The following is a 19,629-nucleotide window of genomic DNA, read 5'->3' as shown; positions in this document are numbered from 1 at the left end:
ACATGAACGTTCTCAATGATGAAGTGTCTAATCTTGAAGCTGACTGGTCAAGAATGGATTTCAGAACATTTCTTATTGTCCGAATCTGCCTCTCCCAGACTCCTCCCATGTGGCTAGAAGCAGGTGGGTTGAAAACGAAAGTTATTCCCAGCTCTTTGACTTTCTCTTGAGTTGCTTGCGTTAGAAGCTCGTTTCTTGCACCGATAAAATTGGTGCCTTGATCACAATGCAGCTGACCTACGTTGCCACGTATTGCTATGAAACAACGGAGTGCATTGAGAAAACAGTCTGCACTGAGATCATCTAGAACTTCTATATGTATAGCTCTCGAGCACATACATGTAAACAAGAGTCCATATCTCTTCAAGTCTTTCCTCCCTTCTTTTACACAGAATGGTCCGAAGCAGTCCATACTGCTGTATGTAAATGGAGGGGTAGCTTCCAGTCTTTCTGGTGGCAGGTCGCCCATCCTTTGTTCTTGATTGCCTTTCCTGTACTTTCTACATTTGACACATTTGTATATAAATGACGATACTTCAGTACTGCAGCCAATTACCCATATGCCATTGGACCGTATCTCATTTACTGTCATCCCTCGGCCTTGATGATGCGTCTTCTCATGAAAATGTTTGATGAGCAGGTGCGACACATGATGTTTCTTTGGCAGAATGGCTGGGTGTTTGATGTTGGGATGGGTTGACGCTTTTTTAAGTCTTTCTCCTACCCTCAAGATATTGTGTTGATCAAGGAATGGACTTAACTGAAGTAGCTTTGAGTGAGATGGTCTGACTTCCTCCTTATCCTTTATGATCTTAATTTCCTTTCCAAATGCTTCTTGTTGAACTGTCCGTATGATGAACTCCTCGGCTTCTTTCCTTTCTTCCAACGTAGTACTTTCATTGGACATTTCCTTTGAGTTCTTTGCATACTTTACACGTCGTCTTAATCTTGCTATTGCTTTCACTACTCTCGTCCAATCTGAGAATTTTTCCAGTCGTTCTAAAATGGATTTCTCTTCTTTTGCCTTAACTGCGAATACTGCTCTGACTTTGAGTTCTGGATCTTCGATACTGATCTCTTTCACTTTAGCATCTTCTTTTGGTATTGACTCTTCTTCAACACCTTTTTCAACAAAGTCCATCTCTAGTACATTAAGTATCTCGGCTGGAGTAAGTATTTCTTTGACTTTGTTTCTGCTTACAAAGTGAACTTCCGTTTTGAGCTTGTGAGCTGGTTCTACAGCTGGCAAGACTTGTCTAACAATAACACGATGGCTTACTCCTATTTCATCTTCACAATCACCTTCAGAGTCACTGTAGCCAATGATGCTCCAGCCAAGCAGAGATTTCTGTGCAAATGGCTGGTCTCGATCACCACTGACCACCGCTAGAGGGAGCAATGCTTGAGGACAGTTATATCCAATCAGTAGTCCAACTTCACAATCAAGCTTGGGAGCCATCTCCTTTGATAAATGTTTCAAATGTGACCAGTTCTCTGCTGTTTTGTTTGTGGGAATATGTGATCTGTTAGCAGGAATGTAGTCTCTGGTATAGGTTGTTGGTAGTTTGATTCTCGTTTCAGAGTAAATGCCTCTTACTTGTAAGTCCTTTAACTTGCTGCTTGAAACAACTTTTGTTTTGGACGTTATGGTGGAAATCTTGAGTTTAACTGGCTCTAACATGGCGTTGAGCGACTGAGCTGTGTCTTTCAAGATGAAAGTGGTGTCACTTTGAGTATCGAGCAAAGCATACACCAACTTTTCATTCTCTGGTTCATCCACAGTGGATACATAAACTGGGATAACTGAGGAAGTACAACCTTTTGACTTTTGTTGCACAACTCTGTTGGATGTAACTTGGTTAGATACTTGCTCTTGTACTTCAGAAACCTCTGTTTCCTGGTTAGCCTTAAATTGTTGTTGGCTATTCTTTCTTTGTTCCTTGTCTCTTTTCTCTCTGTCTTGATGTAGACAAGTTGGGTGAGGCTTTTGGCATTTGTCACACACACTTCTGGAAGTGCAGTTCTTAGAGTTATGACCAGTCTTGAGGCAACCAAAGCACAGTTTTTCAGACTGCACAAACTTTACTCTCTCTTCAACTGACTTGTCCATTATCTTGCGACATTTCTGAAGCGTGTGACCAGGTTTCTTACAAAAGAGACATGTGACATTTGTCCTTTCACTAGAGCTTGTACTAAGTGACTTAGCATTCAGCATGTAGTTTCTTTTGGGCTTGTCTTTGAATGCATGCTTGTCTTGTTCAATTGGCTTTATTGCAGGCAGAGAAGTGATAGGATTACATGCAATTCTTGCTTCTTTATTCAGGAATATGACAAAATGACTAAAATCTGGGAACATTCTGTGTTCATCTTGAAACTCTGTCACCGTTCTGTTCCATCGTGCACTTAGCCAATCAGGCAGCTTTGCAGCTATCCTCTGATTTTCCACGCAGTCATGCAAAACTTGTAAACCTTGAACATAAGGTATGGCTGACTCAACACTGCTTAGAAAATCTGCAAACTCACGTAGATCTTTAGTGTCTTTGTTGTTAATTTTTGGCCATGACTGAATCTTGTCACGATATGATTTGCCTATCACAAAGGGATCTCCAAACCTGTCGTTGAGTATCTCCCAGGCAGCATGATAAGCGGTGTCTGTTCCAACCAGAAAATGTCCTTCAATAGCCTTCTTCGCTGAACCTCCAACATACTTTCTCAGGAAGAATAGCTTTTCTTGAATTGGCAGATTCTTGCGGTCAACTAATGTTTGAAAAGACAACTTCCAGTCATTATACTGCAGCGGATCACCTGTGAAGACTGGAGGCTCTGGGATTGGGATTCTGTTTGCAGTGATAGCTTCAGCGAGCATCCTTACAAGATCAGTGGAGGGCGTTTCATTTGCACTACGAATTGCTGTTTGAGGAACAGAGGCTTGGAGAGGTGCAGTTTGTTGCGGAGCTCTAACTTGAGAGGGGATGAATGGTTTCGAGTTCACATTTGGAAAGCTTGGTTGTGGGAAGGAACTATCTTGTCTTACTTGGGAATGAACAGGAGATTTGTCTTCATCCTCACTGTTCACACTTTCAGCATACACCTTCAGTCTTGCTTGTGCTGCATTACGCTTTTGCAATTCTCTCAAAAGTTCCACTTCCTTTCTCTTTTCATCTAACCTTGTCTTTATTGAGGTGCTCTCAGTTAGAAATTGAGCTATTTTCCTTGCATCCTCAACTTCAAGTTCTCTGATTTCTTCCTCACACTGATGCTGTGTTTTCATTATTTTAATGACTTCTTCTGTAGCTGCTACTTCAGCTGCAGCTTCTTGTCTTTGTTGTAGTGTGACCAGAGATGATTGCTTTGACATCCCAGAGATAGACCTTGACTTATATGTGATCCTTGAAGAAGCGCTGGATGAACTGCTGTCATACACGGACTCTGAATCAGGCCAGGGTATACTATTTGGATCACCATCTTCTTCTAAAAGGCACCGAGCCTTTGCTCTGGCAGTTTCACTGATAGCCATGCACACATCACATCTTCTGCGGATTTCAATATCAGGACTTTGTATTTTTCTGATCTCATCATGAATGTTACAGATGTCAGTCATACTAGTGTCTATAACACTTATAGCTTCAGGTATTAACTCAATGTCTTTACTCTTCACCATTCTTTTAAATAAGTTTATGTGGTATTTCCACTTCTTGTAAACTCGCTCAAAATTGTTTGTCAAGTCATTTAACTTGGCTTCTTGTAAGGATTGTCCCTTTTCAGTAAGAGTGCGTGTGCGCTGGCTTCTGCGTAAGCTTTCTGACTGTGTGCCTTCAGTAAATACTGAGCACTGTGGAGTTTCTTCTCCATTTGTCTGCTCTTTACTTTCATCATTTTGAAAATTATCATCAGCACTTTCTTCTTCAGTGGGCTGTATTGCATCTTCATTTTCATCTGCCATGTTGTCTTAATAGTATTTTCACTTGACTTTAACATTTACTTGATAAATCTTGATTTTAGCTGCTCCTTAATATGAAAGGTCACTTTGAATTTCAAATGGAACTGAGGCTTCATAACAATTTACAAGTGCTTTGTTACTTCCAAGACACGGACCTTTGTGGTTGCTTGATTATCTTTCACTTGTTAGCTTGCTTCTTTACGTATTCAATGCATTTGCTGGAGCATGTGATACTTCTCTTGCTAGTAGCTTCTCTTGCTAGTAGCTTCGGTCCAACCATCTCGTTGCCTTCTCCGGGGCAGTGCAGTGTTCTACTATGCCGGCTTGTACACATACACGAGAGACACGAGAGTTCTTCTTTACTGATGTTTACTGTGCTTCTCTTAACGTACAGGTACACCGTAGAACTGGTGAATACAAATGTACAAGAAAATTATATTTCAGCATTAAAACATATTACAATATAAAATTCACAAAATATAAACAAACATACCACTTCGGCCTGCAAGTAGACAAACCGGTGTAACTGGAACTTAGGGCTTATTTCTTCTTTCTTAGCTTGACTTTTACACGGCTAGACCGTCACCACGCGCAGCTTCTCTGACCTTACTTCCCAAAACAGGAAGTGACCTCTGCCCTTACCTTATACTTACAAAATTAACTGGTTACTTTCCATGTATCAAATTAACTGTACACCAATCCAGTAGGAAAAAAAGGAAAATGTTAACATGCTCAACACAAAAATAAAACATACAAAATAAAATGCGTTAGTTACATTATCATTACAAGAGCTCCGCCTAGTGGTCAAATAATAACATTTTACCAACTGTTACACACACAAAATATAATTCATGTGCTTTACACCATGTGCTGACTTTATTTCAGTTCTGATTTTCCTCTGCAGAAATACACATTTCCAAAATCAAAAACTGAAAAGAACTGAAAACATATTTTCATTGAGGAAGCACTTGTTTTTACTAAACCATGTAATCCATTATTTTCTCAGATGGTTGTACAAACAATAACAATAATATGTCATATCCATATCATGGCAGACAACATATGCTCAAGTGTTGGATTTTCTTAGTTATATTTTGTAGGGTCTTAAACCTACAATATGAAGTGCCTTGGCATTCATTTTGTTGGCACCATACAAATAAACTGAATTGTAATGAATATAATATCAAGCCCCACACGTCTTCCTTTAAATACACTTTGTCCAAAATACTGTCTCACACCACCAAATCAATGCACAAAACAGGGTCCACAACGACATGGATGAGCGTGTGTGGTGTGAAGGAACTTGACTGACCTGCACTGAACCCTGATCTTGCTTTGTGGACTGAGTTCATTGATTTGTAGGGTGAGCCAATACATGTGACAATTAAAGTGTAAGTAGCTGAAATAATTTTTAACAAACGGGTAAAAGAAGGAAAAAAAATCAAAACTGTTGCACTCAAAAAACCTATTGGACAGAGACAGCGTCTTGCAAGATGGCAAGAGAGCTTGTCTTCATTGTTGTTCGTCTTGTGTAAATGTCCAGAAAGCATGGGCCATGGATCATCTGTGGAGACACAGGTAACAACACATTGGTCACTTAAATTATACAAGAAATTCACTAAAAATGGCAAAAACAGTTACCTAATTTGAAGTTCTCCACTCAAATTCAGTAAGTCGCTGGAGGAAAGTTGTGACATGAGGGTTAATCGCTTCACAGTGGTCCCAGTCTTTCTGCTTGTCCCAACCTTGGAGGTACATTTTGTTCCCTCTTCAGGGTTTATCCTTACAAAAAACCTTAAAACATGCCATAAAAAATAGTAACATACAGTAACATTGAGTTGTGATTTGAAATAATGAGTTACTTAGGGATAATTTATTCATTATCTATCACTATTAGCTAACTGTTCAAACATACCTCTGAATTAGTTCCAATGTTGCACACGCTGACTCCTGGTATTCCAGGTTCAATACATAGAATGAACCAAAGAAGACTGACATTGCATCAGCAAAGGTGTTCTCTTTGTCCAGCTCAACAATTACACGCCCCTCTGCACTCACCATCCAGCAGGTGGCGGTCATTGAACTTTGTCGTTAAATGTATAGGGGCAACATGTTGTCATTATGCAACATAAAATAATTTCAATACTTCACTTCTTCACACTGTCTAGATAGTCATAAAGCAAATAGCTACGTACAGTTAATTATTAATGGCCTTATGTACATAAGTCCCTTTTAACATATTATAATTGTACATAATTGGGAATTATTCTGCACATTAAACACACCTAACAAAGAGTCAGCCCAATTAAATTACCGGAGATGAATCAACTGTATGGTTATTTTGGAGTTTATAGTTTGTGCTGCTGTTAAACTTTACAGTATTGACTTCAGTATTTCGGCTGTTGGTGTAGCTAGACTACTACGTTGATCAGTAATATGTAATGTGAAATTTGATATTGTTACTTTGCTGGATTCACTGAGACACATGTCCAACAACCTTGGTTTATAAAGGAAATTACAGAAATCTGAGCTAACAAAACAGAGACTGGATACCTGTGTCCACGAAAAGCTCCTGTGCCAAACAGAAATTGTAATATGGTCTAATCAGCTCTATTTCATGAATGACTTCTTACCAAGCATAATCAGCCTTGGGGTGCTTGGCAGGTTGCTCTCTGCTTCAAGGGACATCCTGGTAGGTGTTTCCTGCCAGAAAGAGGACCAAGACATTTTATGTAACAAAAAAAAAAAACAGGACAGCAAGCAACAGCATTAAACATAGAGCTGTATGAAAGAAGCTTACATCTGCTAAGACAAAGAGGGAGTCTTCATCTTCCTTGTAATACTTCATCATGAGAAGTGTGGCTGCTGTGCCAACCTTGTTGTTGGTCAAAACTCCCTCACTTTCTATCTGCTGGATGAGTGTCCTTATACCAAGGTTCCATTTGAGCTTCTGGCTGGAGAAATAGTTAATAATCCTTCTGCCTTTGGTTATGAGGGCCTGACTTAAGCGCTCACTGATATCGATGCCTGTGAGTTTGTAAAAGTGGTTCAAAAGAACTTTTCGAGTAAACAAGAATGGCCACTGCTCCTGAATTTCAGCTACTGAACGTGAGGGACAACTGTTGATAAGCTGCCGCTGAGAAATATATGTGAGGCACATGAAGTCATCCACATCAGGTCTCTCCACAGCTCCAGGTCCTTCTGAATTAAAAATTGTTAACAGGATGTGTTTCTTTTCCTCTAAAAAGCTGACGTTTCCCCCTAAGGAAGTTCAACTGGCTGCCAATTTATACAACCATAGCTATCAACAAGGCATCTAACTTTTTTAGGTGAGGTTGCATTACTGTTGGGACTGCAGTCTTCTTCATTCCTGGTTCTGTGTTGTATTATCTTGATTAACATGTTCAACTCTAGATTTGATGCTTCTTAGTAGTGAATAATGTCCACAACTCAGTCTTTCTCCCTTTTTGGTAAAATCTGCAAATGTTTGAGGGTATCTGTTTACAATGATCTTAGCAACCTCTTCACAAGATGCACGTTTAGGGTTTCTGCAGTTAACTTGCATGGCCTCCACAACAATTCTAACCGTACTTCTCCTGTCCTCTGGATGACCTCTGTCTCCTCTTGTGATTGCATACGACAGTTGGAGTGGAAATCTTTCCCAAGCTCCAGAGTAATGGTGTCATTCAAATTCTTTGGTCTGCCATCTAAAAAAAAGAGAGAGAGAGATCACTGGAAAAGCAACTTGCAGGGTTCACTAAAAGATGAACCCTGCAATTAGGATTGAGTAATAACAGAAAGGCAGTTTTGGGGACCTTGTCTGAAGATGAAAATCAATCCCAGGACTGCAAAAGAACTACAAACTCAAGGTCTTGCATTGAAAAGTTGAAAAATACATCGTAAAATACAGTATATTTTACAGTTTGTCACAATTTCCACCCTTAGTCCTACCATTACCAACGAAAGGTTAATGGTGTTAGATTCAGTGTCTACTTTTGTTTCGTGCATTGCACAGCTGCAAAGATCCTGAAATTCCTCTATGATGCTCTGTATAGTGCTGGTTGGCAAGAGCATTTTAGCCTGCATTTTTAAATGACACAAAGTCTTCTAATAGATTAACTGTGTCCTGTCCTTGTATTATGGCAAATCCCCCAATTTCTTGTTGCCTTGACTGCTGAACTGTCTACTTATGTTTTTGAGAAATATGGCTGGAAAATGATGTTCGGACACTGAAGTATTTAGAGCAACCTTCAAATGGACATAATACTCCCCCCCCCCCCCAATCTTTGATATGAAATCTGAGAGGGGCACAAAGAGCTGTGAAGTTTTGTGCAGCATACCCACATCCAGGAACTTGACAGCTGAGGTCACCAGTGAACTTATTAAACTCTATTAAACTCCTCCTCAGTGGTCTCCCTTCTTGTTCTGTGATTCCTAGGCATATGTGAATGAAGGCAGAAAATGTTCTGAAAGTGGCAGGACAGTTCTCAGTTCCACAAGAAAGCCTATAGTTAGCTACATGTTTGTGGCTTTTAACATGCAAACTGAGCAATATAAATTTCCGTGCACTGAAGCCACAAAATTTAGAAATACACATAGTTGCAAAAAGTTCAGTGACCAATTACCTTTCCTGAATGACATATGCAATGCAAAAAATAAGAGTATTGTCAATAGGGACCAATTCCCAGTTTTTACATGATCAAAATTATTCACAAAAGGCTTCAATAAACAGAAAATGTGTGCCGACAAGAGAACAAAAATGAAAAGATATTTGAGCTCGACGCTTTAATGGGTTTAACATGACTTAGTCAGCACTCCGCACCGTACAGGTAGTACAAGCACACCTGAAAACACTGACCAGCTAACAGCTTTAAGCATTTGAGCGCAACCTTGGTAGTTCACCGATTCACCTGTTGCAAACGTCCAAGTTTTCTATCAAGTCTCATAAATCCATCGGCAACTATTAGTTAACTAGTCTTTTGAGTCTCCACATTCATAGATATTGACATTTTGTCTTAGCATTTGAATGAAAATATCCTGGTAGGGTAGCTTAAAAGTCAAAACAAACAGTAATAAGAACGCTGTGAAGAGAAAAGTTATTAGAAAGGCAAATGAAGTCACACTCAGATATCTAATTTTTACATGCGCATGGGCGGTCAGTCCGATCTGCTCTGCTGTCAAAGTGCGCACAACAGATGTGACAGAAAAACCGCGCAGGGCTCTCAGCGCATTCTTTATTTATACTCCAAGTGAGCTTTAAAGGAAGTAGGAGTGGTATGTTCAGTATACAAAAACGTTTCCATAATAGGAGAAACCTTTAGCTTGTCTGTTGAAATAGGAGATAGCTTGGTATGTATAGAAACTTAAACATTTCCTTAAAAGGAGAGTGAGAGAGGGGGGTGACCGTTAACTCAGGATGTAGTATGTATGTCACCGCATTCCTCTACACATCTGGTTCCAACTCACGAGCTCTCCTATCTTAAATGAAGCTACAACTAAACAATAATCACAAAACTAAAAAATCTCTTATCATTCCCTCCTGTTTGTAGCGATTTTAAGCAAATACATCAATGTGTTTCAGACACAGACCCTACATTGTGAGTGCTTTCGGTCTGGTCGTCATAAAATGTGTATCATTCAAACATAATCATTCATCACATTAGTTTCATACTCATCGTCTTCTCCTTCTTCCTCGTCAGGCGTTGTTCATCCAGGGATGGATGTGGTCCTGTGTCACTTCAGCCAGGTGTGAGTTGTCATATGTCCATGCTCTTCTATGCATGTTGGCTTCTTGATCCTTTAAGTGCATCAGGGTCCATGCTGTAAGCAGCAGGGCCAAGGTGGTAAGCAGAATAATCTTCATGATGACCAGACACACCGATTTACTCTGGTGAGTAGACTACAGGCGAGAAGTAGAAGGCGGGATATACCCAATCAGCCCTCCCTTCACTTGTAGATCACCAAAGAGTCGGGATGGTGGTGTCTTTAGGTTGTGCTGTCACTCACTTCCATTTTTGCAATGGCTCTGGTGGATCCAAGAGGGCCTCTCAGCGTTTTTGCAAGCTGTTGGCGTCGTTAGGAGTACTTGGTATGGACCTTCCCACCGGGATGGGTTCCAATTCTTTCTCTGGAGTACTCGTATAAGGACCCAATCGCCTGGTTTTAATCTGCAAGAGACTTGAGAAGCGTCGCACGGCAGTTCAAAACAATATCCCTATTTTCTACTAGTTTTGCCATTCTTTCTACTAAAGTTGTCTTTCTAACAGATTTATCTATTGGTTCACTTTCATCAATTCATGCATCTTTTCACTGAGGTCTGATTCAAACTATCTTACTTCTAATTCTTTCCAAAAATAATTTCACATGTAACAATTTATATATGTGTGTTTTCTATTTTTGTTTACCTCTTTATTGTAATCTGGTGGACATCTCTAAACACCATCATGAGTTCAGGCTTCAATTTCAACCCAATTATACTCCTCTGGGCTTCACCTTCCCACTGGCCCCTGTACCCTTCTCAAAGTGTCCTTTGTTGTCTTAAATCTCCAGCAAACACAATCTGTTTCTTCTCTGTTTCTTCCTTTTAGATTAAGTCCCAGCCAGGCAAAATATCACATTCAGTGCCTTTAAACAGTCATGTCACACTGTTCTTACCAGCCTGCTGTTAATTCTTCAATTCCACGATATTCTGTTGGTCTTCATCAGGAGATTGACTGTCCTTTGAGCTTCTTTTCAGGATCGGGACAAGTGGGAGGTCAAGCTATAAAATTTTAAGCCAAACTTTGGCTTGTTTTCTCCCAATTATGTTAATCTATGGTTTTGCTGCTATGCTCAAAATTCTAGGTTGAGAAAAGTCCACCTTTATTTATTTGTGACCTATATTGACACACTAAACCATACCATTAATATCATTTTCATTTCTTTTCTTAAAGCCTCCATTTGCTTCATCTGGCTAGAGTCTGTCTCTTCTGTTTTTCTCTCTGGGTGCTCACTCCTTATATGGGCATGCAAAGTTCCTGTCACACACACACTTCCTGTTACTCTCTTTTGTGTTTCTACAGGCTAATCAAACTCATTTTGTATTTACAGTCTACAAACCCTCTGTAATTCTACTAACTTCTAATCTAAAATGTAACGTCATTCACACAATAATTTCATAATCCTCTCACACACACTGCCTTTTAAATAAACTAAACTCTTTGCATTTTTATCTATTTCAGGCATTTTCTGAGTCTCTGTTTTATGGTGCCGTTAGTTCTCTCTACTAACCCTGCACTCCATAGATGATAAGCACAATGATTTCTTATGCTGAATCCTAGTGCTTCAGAGACCTTACTGATCACATCATTGACAAAATGTGTCCCATTGTCTGATCTTATCAGAGAAGGGATACCATATGTTGGAATAAAATGATTACATAAACATTTTGCAATGAAGATTGCCTCTGCTTTCACTGGATATATCTCTGGTCAGTTTGAAAACACATCTATGATCACTAAGGCATATTTTAATCCTTGACATTCATTCAATTCAATAAAATCCATGTGGATGGTGTGGAGAACTGGCCTCTCTTAGGTCTTAAGTTTCCTTGTGAGTTGTGTTTTTGACAGAATAGGCATGTTCTTACAAATTTTTCGCTGAAGTTTCAAAATTTATAGTGTAAAAGTATTATTTATCTATACTATATTTCCCTCCTGTTGACACATGTATTACTTCATGTGTCACTACAGCCGCTGTCCTGTGTAACGACACTGGTAGTATTGGTTTTCCATCACAGACCATTAAGTCATCTTTCAGTTGTGCTCCACATTTCAGCCACTTGTTCTGTTCAGTGATTGTTGCAGCTTTTTGTTCGGTTTTTAGTACATCAAGTGGTATTTGTGTACAATGTTCGGATGTTAGAAGCGTTATCGTTTGTTGTGCAGCCCGCTTTGCTGTTTGATCTGCAAAATTATTTCCTTTTGTGACAATAAAATTGTCTTTTTGATGTGCTGCACATTTACAAAGTGCCAATTGTTTTGGCAAGCTAATCACTTCCAATAAGATTTTTAATAAGCTGCCGTGTTGCACGGGGTTATCCGTAGAGGTGACCATACCTCTGTTATGCCAAATTTTGGCAAAGTGGTGCACTGCTGAAAAAACAAACTGGCTGTCAGTGTACATATTTATATTTTGGCCTACGTGCAATTCATATGCACATATGACTGCATACGTGCAGCCGACTCTTTTACTGCCTCTGCTGCGGCTGCATAGCCTTGCATATGCAGGCAGGCCTGACGCTACAGAGTCTAATTTACACGAGTCTAAATTTCACCAGGAATGTTAACAGGCGTTGTTTTTCTCCAAATGCCTGTGTTATCACAGCTTTCATATAACCTGCTCCTCTATCTACACGTAAGTAGAAAGGCTTATCATAGTCAGGCAGTGCTAAAACTGTATCTGTCTGTAATGCCTATTTTTAAATAACTGAATGCTTCTTCTGTCTTCTCTATAGATGCAACATTACATTTTCACTTAATGCATTTTTAGATAATTTCTAGTTTTTCAAAGAATCCACCCATCTCACCCATCTCACACATTTCAAACTTTGAAGTTAGGGTTTTTATATATATATATTTTAAACTTTGAATTGCTCACAGTTCTAAAACTAGGCATTTGTAAATCATATGCCTAATCACTATGTGTCACTGTGATCCACAAGTATGGTCACAAATTCGCTTCCAAACCAACAAAATAAAATAATCAAACAAAAACAAAAAACATACATTAGTCAGGACACAAAAGAAAAATGCTGCTACTGAAACAGAGCAGAAGTGTGAGGGAAAAACTGAGCTCACAGACAGCTGCGTGTGTTGGCTTTTAATGCAGCTTCTGCTCTTAAAACAAATAAATAAAAATAAAAGAAAATGTGTAACATGCTCATCAACTTAGCGGTGTCCACATATTTAATTCAACTTCTCAATCCTGTAGCTTTAGCTGTTGTCTACAGGGTTTGGCTTATTAGTTGTTATTATAGGTGTGCTCTATATCTCAGTAATATTTTATCCAGGATAAATGACAGATGTTTAAGCAGGTCAAGTGCCTCTATGCACGTAATTAGTTTAGATAGTTTCTTTATTTTCTTCATCTCATGTGTCATTATACTGAGTTTGAGCAAACCTTAAGCTTGATGCAGATTACTTCATAACAATCATCCACCTCACATCATAACTGACTAGGTTGCTTCTCATTATTAATATTATGTCATTATTAATATTATCATCTTTTTCTTTCTATATAATGACAATAGTATATTACAATATTTTATTAGTGTATACCACTATACTACTACTGAGCCAATTTAATAGTTAGGATCATCTTACTCAGCAAACAGATAATTTAGAATTCATCCAATCTGTACAAATTTGCTTTTCTCTAAACAGGTTTGCACCTACTTTTTAGACTGGTCTTCTGTTTGTCTCATCTCAGATCCAACCTTCAGTCACATTCATTCTCTCTGTTGTGTAGCGAACCAAGCAATTTATTATTATATATTTTATATTTTATTTTGTATCCATCAAGGGCTTCGGGTGATCTGCAGTTTCACCCTTTCCCAAGCTGGAGACATTTACCTTTTCACACTTTCCTTGGCTGAACAATGACACAGCCCTAATGTACCTTATGCATCTCTCTATTTTATTTAAAAGGTTTTCGTGTGAATTATTTCCTTTTATTGATTTTATACATTCTGGGCATGATTGTCATGCCAACTATGTTTCATTGTTAATATCAGCTTACAGGTTGTTATCTTTCCTATTATTAGTTTCAATACGGTAAAAATAAGTTCTAATATAATTTTTTCTTTATTTATTTTATTTTTGTACTTCTTATATTTATATCTATTCGGTGGGGTCTGTTTCCAACCTTTTTAAACTACTTTAAACTATTTTGATCCCTAGTTTTCACTTAATAAGGGTTTTGTCAGTCACTGCACTGTAGTGTGACCTGATGCTGATTTTACTATTAAAGTATCTTCTGAGAATTGTACTTCCTGTGGTCTTCTGTTCAAAACGGTTTTACATACTCCTGTATCACATAACATCTGCACTGGTTTGCTATTAACATATACTGTCAGTGTAGGTTTGCCTTTTGCTTCAGACACTAATTGATAGACAGTAAATACTTCTGCGTCACTTTTATCATTTTCATTTGGCTTTTTCTCATTTAGTCATTCATTTGAATATTGCCGTTTGTCTGTTTTATGTCTGCAATCTCTGGCGAAATGCCCTTCCTTGCCACAATTCCAGCACGTATTATCTCTTTCTTCACTTCTTTCGCGTAAGTCTGTCTGTCCTACATATCTCTGGCCCTTTCCTCTAAATCCTCCTCTGTCCCTGTCTGTTACCTCTCCACCTTCTCCACCTTCCCCTGCGGGATGGCCGTATCTGGGGTTTAGTACTGCTATCATGGGAAAAATGCCGGGAGGACCAGGTGGATCAACATCACCTCCCATATCTCCTCCGTAGCGATCTTTTCCTATTTTTTTTTTTTTTTTTTTTTTTGTGGATTTTCACCTAGTGCTATTTTATCTAACATGTTTTGTGCCTCTGCATAAGGACCAGGTTGAGGTCTGAACGGATCACAGGATTGTTTAAGGGGGGTCGCAGCAGCGGAAGTGGGGGCTGGTTTCACAGCAGCAAAAGTGGGGGTCGGCCTCGCAGCAGCGAGTGGAGCATATGGTGGGGGGTCTAATACCTCTGCCTTTTCTTTCTTCTTTTCTTGTTTCTTTTGTTTATTCTCACATCGTCTATCTGCCTCTCTCTTCCATGCTTGGAAATATTCTAATTCTTACGTGCGTTTTCCTTCTTTCTTTATTTTGTCTCTCCTATTTCTTTCAGTAATGCTTCTTTAAGTTGTATTAATGCAGATGGGCTACATTCTCATTTAGTCTTTTTAGAATTTCTCCATCTTTGCACACTAATTTGTCCGGCGCCTGGACACTTTTTTCCTAACCACTGTTCGTCAACAGTAAACTTAGTGGGCTGATTACCCATTAAAACAGAACTGCAGAGCCTTCTCTGGTATTAGACTTAAAGAGTGGTTACTGACTACGCCCTTCTACTCCACTCTAATTAGTGGAGCGGTGTCAGTTTTGTGAGGCGGAACTCAACCGTTCTCTTTTGTCACCAGTACTTCAGCTACTGACAGGAAATAAAATGACAATAACAATGAGAGTGATTCAGCAGCGTATTTGTGCTGTTTAAATCAATTCACTCTCAACACACAGAAAACACAAACATTTAAACAGACATTTCACACAATCGCGCAGACCTTTTCGGAAGGCCAGTCCTAAAGCTTTTATTTTGAAAATCCTTTCGGCGGATCAGTCCAACGCTTTTATTTTGAAAATCCGTTCGGTGGATTACCCCAACGCGTTTATTTTGAAAATCCGTTCGGTGGATCACCCCAGCGCTTTTACAAATCCGTTCGGTGGATTAGACTAATTACACCCTTTCGGCGGGTGAGACCAAAGTTCGTTTTACGCGAGTGTAAATGAGTGACTTCCTTTACCTTCCCAAGATTCTCTGGCTATGTTGAAAGTCAGCCACTGGATCCCAGCGTCGTGGACCACTTGATAAAACACTGGCCAGGAATCGAATTTTAGCGTCCCTGGACTTTTTCACTCCTACCTAGAGGACAGATTTCAGTGCAGCTTTCCACGACGGCAGGACACATCGGCCGATGCTTCCTATCCGGCTCGGAGGACCAAGAAAATGTGAAGAGAAAAGTTATTAGAAAGGCAAATGAAGTCACACTCAGATATCTAATTTTTACATGCGCATGGGCGGTCAGTCCGATCTGCTCTGCTGTCAAAGTGCGCACAACAGATGTGACAGAAAAACCGCGCAGGGCTCTCAGCGCATTCTTTATTTATACTCCAAGTGAGCTTTAAAGGAAGTAGGAGTGGTATGTTCAGTATACAAAAACGTTTCCATAATAGGAGAAACCTTTAGCTTGTCTGTTGAAATAGGAGATAGCTTGGTATGTATAGAAACTTAAACATTTCCTTAAAAGGAGAGTGAGAGAGGGGGGTGACCGTTAACTCAGGATGTAGTATGTATGTCACCGCATTCCTCTACACATCTGGTTCCAACTCACGAGCTCTCCTATCTTAAATGAAGCTACAACTAAACAATAATCACAAAACTAAAAAATCTCTTATCAAACGCATTTCGGACTTCTCTCGAATAAGTGAAAAAAACACTTACCTTCAGACTGATTAGGTGGTGTCAATGCAACTTTAATGTGTTCCATGTCAGTCCGTTTTAGGGAAAAAGTGTTAAGTGGTTTCATTTAATTTTGAAATACTCAGTCAGAGTTATCACGAATAGCATATGATCTTCAGATATAATCCAATCAACCTTGCATTTAATCCGATTGAACATCCAGTTACCTCTGACTACTTCTAAGTTGCACATGTTAACGGTCTCATCATCACTCTGTGCTGCAGCGAACTGGATCTGTGGCACAGAATAGTTGATGGTCATGTTGTTCTCCTGCTTTGCAGCTTTGTTTGAGTCTGAATTGCGGCTTAAACGTGCAAAACTAAGAGAAGCAGATCAATATTTTCTTCTTGTTGTTATTTAATGGTGGTTGGCAACCAGCGAAAGGAGCATTAACCACCTGGAGCAATATTTTCTATCCCCATTGTTGTTTTGAAAGTGAATACCCGACTTGTGCGTCATACGTCACGTTGTACGTCAGGTGAACGTGTGGCGTCGGCTATCGCGCCTGTCGCATTACAAAGCTTTAAAAACGTAACAATCGCTTTAAAAACACAACCCAACGCGCTAAACTGTGATAATGTGTTACATTATCACGTATATCAGGACATCTCTTCTGAACCAAGACGAAGTGGTGCTACAAAGGAATTATTTCTTTAGGAGAGTGCATTTAATAGCAGTCTGGCCTGCCACAAAATGCACCGCTAAAAATACAGTTTCTGCTTGTCCCAGAATTTATTAATTTTGAGAGTGAAGTTGTAGGACTGATGCTGGTTAGTGGTGTAGGTTTCATGGATGTGACACCTTAACTTGTGTAAAATGACGACCAGAGCATATGATTAGGTTAGTTCACTGTAGTTAGGCAGAGGTGTCTTAAATAGTACCACCTTATACAAAACAAATGAAGGTCCAGTATAAGAAAGAATAAGAAGAGAAAAAAAGGAACACCCTGCTAAATGAAGTCATTTTTAAACATTACTCTAAATGTAGCCATTAGTTTTTGTTGCTGGCCATACAAAAAATAAGTATACTTCAATTATATTTCCCAAGTATACCTTACCTAGTACGTATACTAATAATGCTTCTTGTGACTATATTGGCCCCCGTTTTAGTACATAACAGTATTCTTGAAATTAACTTTTAGATGTACTTTTTGTTCACCATAAATGTACTAGCATAATGCCATAATATCTACAAGAGTATAATTAAAATATACTCAACTAACCTTACACGTATACTATTAATTTACTTTTTAGTTTATGTTTGACTTTCTTCTGATTGAAAAACAGTAATTAAAATGCAATTGAAACGTATTTTTCACATGTAAGGAATCTCTTCATTCCCCAGATATCAGATAACAGTTCTAACTATCAGAAGGCTTCATTTGTAGAGAACTGCACCCATAGTTCAAGTACCAGAATTATATTGTGAACAGGTGAGAAAATGTTTTGAGAGTTGAGGTTTATTAACTATTGACCCTTTTCACTCACGGTTTGAACAATTTCATTTTTTAAATTAATGATTTACCCCACTTACTCTGTTCAAAAGGTAAAAGACATTACACAAGAATCTTTGACAGATTCTTGTTTTAAAACATCAATCATTTGTTTCATATTTGTTTTAATTTCACAGTTAAAGCACTGCAATGCATGCTGGGTATTTCTTTTTACTTCTTAGTAAACCTCAGGTATGCTTCAAATAACTTACATACTACATAGTATACTACAAGCACTACTATACTACAAGTATAGACTAAATGTACTTATACTTTTCTGTATACTTCTAACTGTACTTAAAGTATGGTTAAATGTAATTTGGTCTAAAAAAGGAAGAAAATACATACAAAGTAAACTAAAGGTATACTTGCTTGTTTTCTAGTTTTTAAAGTATACTTATACTTAAATATTCTTTTTGGTAAGAGTGAGACTGGTTGTTTGATACAAAGTGGGCTGTAATAATGTTTCACATTGTTTGAACTGTCAGTGGGAATGAAAAAAGGGAAAGGAAAAAAAACCTACTATGTCATCAAAATTGTTAAGAAATATATCGCTTGTATTTAATAAATGTATTTTTCTAGCTTTTCATTGTTCTGCCATAAAGTATATGTTAAAAAACCCTCCTCCACTCGTCCTCTCCTTGCTGTGGCAATTGAGAGCGTATTCAGAGTTTAACACAACTGCAAGCAAGTTGATGAACTTTGGACTGAATTAGACTAATGCTGGCTAGGTGCGTTCATAGAACCAGTAAGTAACATTGGGAGCATATTCTTTGCTTCTGTTGCAGTTAATTTACCCATGTAGACACCTTGTTACTACTGCCAGTGTGGGAGTTGCTATGCTGTAAAAGTAAAGTAGGTAGTAGCCTGACTGCACAGGCTATATTTCTATTTCTAAGTTGATTTCTGTCATTGTGGAGAGCTAATGTTCACAATGGTGTTATCCGTTGGTCCTTCAAGCTGGATTCTGATCCCTGTAATAAATGATGTCAAGCATGTAAGAACAGCGTGCCAGGAGACAACCTGCTCTCCCTGCCCATCTTCAAGAATATGACCCAAGTGACTATCTTCCTAAGAGATGATCATCGCTTCCCAGATCAGCTCACACTTCCCCTCCACATCTGACATATGAGGAAGAGATTTTTAGTACAACACGGTATGTAAGTATGATTCATAAAGAATAATCAACAAAAGTTGTTGTAATGGGGTTAAACTTTTATTTTCAAATACAAAAAAGTATATAAGCCAAGATACTGGACACTGTTCTGCTGAACAAGCAAATTCCCACCATTGTAGCTGTGTTATTTAATTATATTTTACAAATGTTCAATTTCAAATTGTATATGTGTTAGACAATTTAAACTTTTAAAAACCTTACAATGAAACAAAGTCTCTGAGGCTTTGAATATTCTGAAAACTTAATTTAGGCTTCCCATAACTTTGTTTTGCAAATTATGTTACTGATATAATCAATATAGAATGTTGATATATATATATATATATATATATATATAATGCTGATAGAGATATAATATAATAGTTTTATAAAATTCTGACTAAATAAACCCAGGTGGCTTCAAACATTTAAAGAGATAGTATGATGTTATTTGTCAGTCATGAAACTCATTTACAGAAACACATCAAATGTTTTGATCCTGCTCACCTTTAACTGACATCCAGCTCTGTGCTGACTCTCTTCCTGAGTACTGACACTTGTAGAAACCTTCATCAGACTTTGACACTGCAGAGATCTTCAGCTCCCCTCGGGGATCATTTTGAATAAGTTTGTCATTGTGATAGAAAAACACATTGGAAAGTGTTTTGGAAAGACTCAGCAGTCCATCTGCATCTTAAGGATAAAGGACACTCTTTCGAGGATGCCAATGTTCACATTTTGGACAGAGAGGACAGATGGTTTGAAAGAGGAGTGA

The 19,629-nt window shown here is 38.5% G+C and overlaps 1 pseudogene across 1 annotated transcript; it reads right to left on the bottom strand.

Moving 5' to 3' along the window:
- Positions 1 to 3,650: 3,650 nt before the first annotated feature.
- On the bottom strand, positions 3,651 to 7,622 carry LOC146391168 (uncharacterized; annotated as a pseudogene). The gene is made up of 2 exons (XR_014799583.1): positions 6,741 to 7,622; positions 3,651 to 6,643 (listed from the first exon to the last, which is right to left on the bottom strand). The product of XR_014799583.1 is annotated as an uncharacterized LOC146391168 (transcript).
- Positions 7,623 to 19,629: the final 12,007 nt, after the last annotated feature.

Source organism: Perissodus microlepis, chromosome 3 (genome assembly GCF_051167445.1).
Source record: "Perissodus microlepis isolate ML-2025 ecotype Zambia chromosome 3, ASM5116744v1, whole genome shotgun sequence".
Taxonomy (NCBI): domain Eukaryota; kingdom Metazoa; phylum Chordata; class Actinopteri; order Cichliformes; family Cichlidae; genus Perissodus; species Perissodus microlepis.
Note: the sequence above shows the minus strand (reverse complement) of the source record. Positions and strands in the feature narration are given on the sequence as shown.